Source organism: Schistocerca cancellata, chromosome 3, assembly GCF_023864275.1.
Source record: "Schistocerca cancellata isolate TAMUIC-IGC-003103 chromosome 3, iqSchCanc2.1, whole genome shotgun sequence".
Classification (NCBI taxonomy): domain Eukaryota; kingdom Metazoa; phylum Arthropoda; class Insecta; order Orthoptera; family Acrididae; genus Schistocerca; species Schistocerca cancellata.
The window spans coordinates 851,331,587-851,337,955 of record NC_064628.1 but is presented as its reverse complement, the minus strand read 5'-3'; positions in this window follow the sequence as shown (position 1 = coordinate 851,337,955).

The window sequence follows — 6,369 nt, the reverse complement described above, 5'->3', positions numbered from 1 at the left end:
GTAGGCACAATTAAACAACACTTACACAAAGCTTTCAGCCACAGCCTTCATCAGTAAAAGAGATAAACACACCAGTCATATACAGAAGCAAAAATACCTCATGCGCACATGACTCTCAACCGTGTGTGTATGAAGTGTGCTTGCTTGTGTGTGTGAATAGTGTGTGGTTCCCTTTTGCTGATGAAGACTGTGGCTGAAAGCTTTGTGTAAGTGTCTTTTAATTGTGTCTGTCTGCAACTTAATGTGTCTTCTTTATGGTAAGTACTAATCTATTCTTTCCTACATTGTTGATATTTCTATCTGGAGTTTCCATTGTGTGTGTGAGGTGTGCTTGCTTGTGTGTGTGAATGGTGTGTATTTCTCTTTTATCAGTGAAGGATGTGGCCAAAAGCTCTGTTTAAGTGGCTTTTAATTGTGCCTATTTGCAACTTAAAATGCTTTTTTTTTACAGTAAGTGTTCTGATTAACATCAATTTTTGTACTGAGCTTTACCATTAGTCACACATATAGTCCGCATCACCTAGCAAGGCACTTCCGTGCATAGAGACAGAGCAGAAAGGAAGCATGGGGGGATGAGAACTGCACATGCGCGGCAGCAGAGAGCAGACAAATAGCCAAACTGTGTTGCTGCGGACAACAGTCAGGCACATTTGCCTATGGTACATTGTATTATACGTTCAAATATATAAGGGGAATAATATTAAATCCAATTCTGATCAGTCATCATGAGAGAAATATTAATTCATGTCTTGATGGCGTTGCATCCATTGCTCCATAGATTTACTCTGTGTGACGTCAGGAAGTGAGAACAGCTGACACAGCTTTGTGAAGACATGAAGCAAAAATCTTCTCAAAGTGGCAATTGTCTAATGATAAGGCCATGAAACTGCTTGCAATAATTAACATTTATTGCAGTTTGAACTGCATTATAAGTAAAAATTTAATACACAACAAAATTAACTTCAAGCGCAAACCAAAATCATTGTATTTGCTTGACAACTGCTTCTACTCCACAGAATTTTTAAAAATGTGTAAGGTATGTGTGTGGATGTGTTTGATGATAGTTAAGTGTAATTGCAGCATGTAAAAAAGAATTAGTGGTCGAAAAGACTAATGTAAAAGACTACCATAAAAATTGTTAGTAAGTTGTTATACTTTTCACTGTTGTGGGCTGTTGTTTTGGGGCCATTCTGCAGGCTGCAAGAATGTGCTTTTACTGCAAAAGAAAGCAACGAGGATCATTACTTCCAGCAAAAAAAACAGACCACTGTAAACCAATTTTCACCAGGTTAGGTGTTCTGACTGTTTACAGCCAGTATATATTGAACTGGCTCTTCCACATAAAGAGGAACCATAACATTTACAGAAAGGTAAATGAAGTTCACAAATACAGCACTCGCAACAAAGACAGTATTGGCATGCCAAAGTGTCGATTAGCAAAGACACGAAACAGCTTCCCAATGGTGGCCCTAAAATTGTTTAATGCTCTACATGATGACATTTAGTCTTTACCATGGGAGTAGTTTAAAACTATTATTTTGTGTAAGCTAAAAGAACAACCCTTCTACAATACTGAAGAAATCTTCTCTACTAATAGCATAGCGTTTACTTGAGCTGCAGTTCCATGACTCCAACAGCAACCGTTACATTTAATTTCATTATATACTTGTATCTATTTTATAGTTGTGATATTATTGTAAACTAATTTATAACTTAAATATGTCTTGCAGTATTAAATTACTATCATAGTAGAGTTGTATTCATGTATTTTGATAATGTTGTATCTTGACGCTGTCTGTCCAGCTGTGGCTGATGAATGACATAGAATTGGTAATAAAGGTAATATGAGTGTAAAGTAACACATTCAATATTACAGTGAGAGACTGCATTTATAATCCATTGAACAAGCAAACAAATTAACAATCGTCTATGACTAACTCCAGGGAATGCTGACCAATAAAATCGAAAACCACTGATATCTCGACTGTCATTTTAGGGCCTTATCCAGTTTGTGCCTTGAAAATGACATGTGGAAACATCAGACTTTTGATGAATTTATCCAGCTGTATTCTTGATCGTTATTAAAGCATACAACATGATGGGAGAAGCTTAACTTCTCCTTGGGCAATATATTGAACGTTATAGTCTGCATAACTAAAAGGATACAAATTCCTAATCAAAATGGCTAGGAAGTTCTCATTATTATGTATTCAAGTGATATGTTGCCAAACACATGTTTTAAACCATGAGTCTTTAAAACTAAGAAATATTGTTACTTTGTTCCAAAGTCTATATCGTAATACCATCGTCGCTTCAATTTGAGTCTGTTTCTGAACAATCTGATTGTAAATTCCCTATCAAATTCTTCTTTCTGAAGCTTTTCAGCATGCCACACGGACAGTGTGCACGCTACAGATGGAATGTTGTCTATTGCCTCATTGTCTACTTACTCATGCACAAGCAATTTACTGTATGTTCTCTTTAATGTTTTTTTTCCCTCCCACATACCTTTAAAACCTTTTTCTCAAATTAATTCTGAGGGACTACACTGACAGTGACATGGGGATAAACACAAAACTATGTGACCCCATTCATGTGCAAGGAAGTAAAGGTTGCATGTTCTGTCATGTGACTTGTATAAATTAACGAGCTGCAGGAGATTGGCACGAGTCTGGTTTATGTGGTGCTTAATATTTTTATTTTTAAGCCAGGGAAATCTATCCACTTTTCTGGTGTTTGTACTTGGTGTTTTCTCTATAACAGTGGAGTCGTCACGAAAATGAAAGCGTTCATTTCCAAATGGTAATCACTGCTGTTTTTCTTACACGTAAATACAAGTTTATTCTCAGATACAAAACCAGAAGAAGAGTCAGCATGCAGAATAATTATCTGAGAATCTGTTATGAAAACTTTAAAACTTCCAATACCATCACTCGTTTTCCAGCAGACCTTCTTCAAATGATTCTAACTGACCCATGTTTCATCACGGTAATACACTGCTGAACTACCTCCATCTTTTGTATCGTGAATCTTTATAAGGCATATAATTTGTGCTGCACCTACATAACTTCTCTGAACTGAAAACTCTCTTCTTAACACATCTGAAACCAACATCTTTTAAAATTCTTTACATTGACAAAGCTGCATAGCTATAACACATTTTTGTGATGTCAGGCATTCATCATTCACATGAAGCACTTAGAAACATCATTGTTAAAACCATCCATTTGTGTTACAGGTTCCTTACGATATCGATGCTTTCCAGGCGACACGAAACCAGCTGTTTCTACGGTTCCTGCAGCTCTGACACTTTCGTTTACAATTCTTTTTACAGTTCTCTTGTTGATACCAAATGGTTCTGCAGTCCGTTCTTGTGTTTTCATATGTCAGCAGTAGAAGACGTACTTTCAAATTCACATGTGAGAAAGTTATAACTGTGGCAAATAATCCACCTCACCTGCTTGTGAAGCATTTCACATTTATTGCCATCACCTAACTTTTTTTAATCACACTTAAACTTTTACAGATACACATTTACACCTATACTGCTGCTAGGAAAAAAAATAAAAATAAAAAATGACTGTTGAATGAATAATTGCCGGCCTGTGTAGCCGTGCGGTTCTAGGCGCGTCAGTCTGGAACCGCGTGACCGCTACGGTCGCAGGTTCGAATCCTGCCTCGGGCATGGATGTGTGTGATGTCCTTAGGTTAGTTAGGTTTAAAGTAGTTCTAAGTTCTAGGGGACTGATGACCACAGATGTTGAGTCCCATAGTGCTCAGAGCCATTTTTTTTAAATGAATAATTCCAATTTGACACGGCAATGAAACTGAGAACTTTTTATGCAAGGACTCCATCTCAAAAAACTTCGTAGTCATATTCGAATGAATAATTTGGTTGCTCATTTTCTAGCTGTAACTCCATGCTACCCGCCTGGAAAGAGAATGAATATTATTGGCTGCCAGTGGCCAGTAGAGGGCGCTGTGCAAAACGGCTGAAAATTGGGCCGCCTTCTTACATGACGCGAACTTTAAATAGGTTATAGTGTTGAGACATTGGAAGTATCTGAGATGTGGCTGTGGAAGAAGATTAAATGATTAATTGGAAACATTTTGGAAAGAAGAGGAGAGAGAAGAAGTTAAGTCATAAGTAAAAGAATGAATTGGCTTGCTCACACAATGCAAACAGGGTTGTTTGGTGGTAATGCATTGGAAGGATTAGTGTATGGGAACTGAATAAGAAGAGGCAGAAGATACAACATGGTGATTGATGTTAAAGCAACTGGAAGCTAAGTGGAAATGAAGAGAGCGGCAAGAGATAGAAGGATACAGAGAGCAAGAGCTGCCTTAGAGCAGAAAACATAAAATAACTGCAGCTGGATAATTGAGTTCACAGTTAATGACAATTTGGTGATCACAAAACAGGTGCAGGTACATAGCTTGTTGCATGTCATTCTCACACAGAATTCTGTGCAGCAGTTGCAGGACAGGTGGCATATACCACTATGGCTGCTTCCACGTGTGGTCTTATCTACTGTAGGAAAGCAAATGCCCGTGATTAGACTGAAATAGGAGGTGTGTGTGTGTGTGTGTGTGTGTGTGTGTTTGTAACACATATAATAGGCAAGGTAAACACTAAAACAATAAACGAATACCCCAACCAACTCTACTTTCTATTTGTCTGCCGTTACTGTATCTCATTCCTACCTTTGCCATGAGATTACATTACAATCTCATAGTACTTCTCTGTCAACTGCATGCAGTTCATGACTAATTCCGTGGAATTTCAATATCAGCAAGTACAGACCATTAACACTTCTCACTCCTAATCATCTCACCTCACTAGTAATTGGGAGCTAAACTTTATTCCATCCTTTAATCTTGAGTCATTTCTTTTCTCTCTCCTTTCATCATCCAACCACAACTGCTTTCAAAGTTTTATAAATATTCAGTTTTGTATTTACCTTCTCTCATCCATACTTGGTATTTGTCTCCTCTCATCCATACTGTAGTTATTCTTATTTCAGAGATCAGGTAGTAGGACTTCTGTACGTGACATTAAGCTAAAGTTTGTAGATCAATATTTTGATCAAGGAGTCATCATCGTTCCTAAGGTTATCACTGTAATCAAAGTTTATACGACTTGTATTATGGAATGATCACTAAAGGAAGATGTTGACTGGCTTAATCTCCTCTGGGTAGGATTATAATGGTTATTAATGAAGAGACAATACTGTAACTAATTGTTAAAGTAAGTTAAAAACCTATTTTCATCAAAAAATGTGTAAGGACAGACAACAGCAGTGCTAAACATTATTAGGACTTATGATACAGTATCTAAGGATACAGAATATCTTATCTATTTAGCTATTGCACTTCTCTGTTCTCAATATCTTCCTCTTTTTTACTCTCTTGCATCATACTTGAGAAGAGTAATAATTGAGACAGTGCACACTATTTTCTGCTTTTTGATGCTTCTTCCTTACATACCAATACAGGTGCAAGCAAATTATAAGCGGATTTTTCTACTGTTTTCAATTGTTGTTCATTTCCATTTCATATCAAAAATTTTGCTTACTGTATATACATTACACTTATTGTATGTATTGCTTATACAAGCAACTATTTATATTCTTTTCTACTGTTTTCAATTGTTGTTAATTTCCATTTCATATCAAAAATTTTGCTTACTGTATATATATTACACTTACTGTATGTATTGCTTATACAAGCAACTATTTATATTCCCTTAAAAATGAGTAGTAAAATAACAGTTGTTCTAAAGACCTCCCTAATCAGTTAAACAAGAAACTGTCTTTTTTTAACAGTGTGAATAAGGACAGTATAAATTATAGAAAAATATTTTGAAAGCAACTTCTCAAGCCTCCAAATTTAGGGCTCTAACAGAAAACAATGAAATAAAGCAAAGTTGAAAATCATTCCGAATAATGAGTTATTTTTCACTACATATTTTCATCGAAAGCACAGTTTCAAGGAATTAGGAAGTAAAAAAAAAAAAAAATCCGGTATTTGTTTCTTAAAAAAGTATTTTATTTGATAAAGCATAAATAATGTACTAGCCACTTATTTACAACAGTATGATGTCATCTCTCAGCAGTGGATGTGAAACACATCATAAATATTGTCTATCACAAATATTTTATTTTCTAATATTGCATAGTTTTTGAACATTTCATAGTGAGAAAAATAAGTCCCTAAGGCAACAGACTGACATTCAGACCTCACAATGGTGACTATCAGGTAAGAAATATACTTTTCATTATATGTATGGAAGAATCTGAAGCAAAAGGTTTAGAATAATATGATAAAGCATCTGTCACATTTCATGTGAACATTTCACTGATCAAGAAA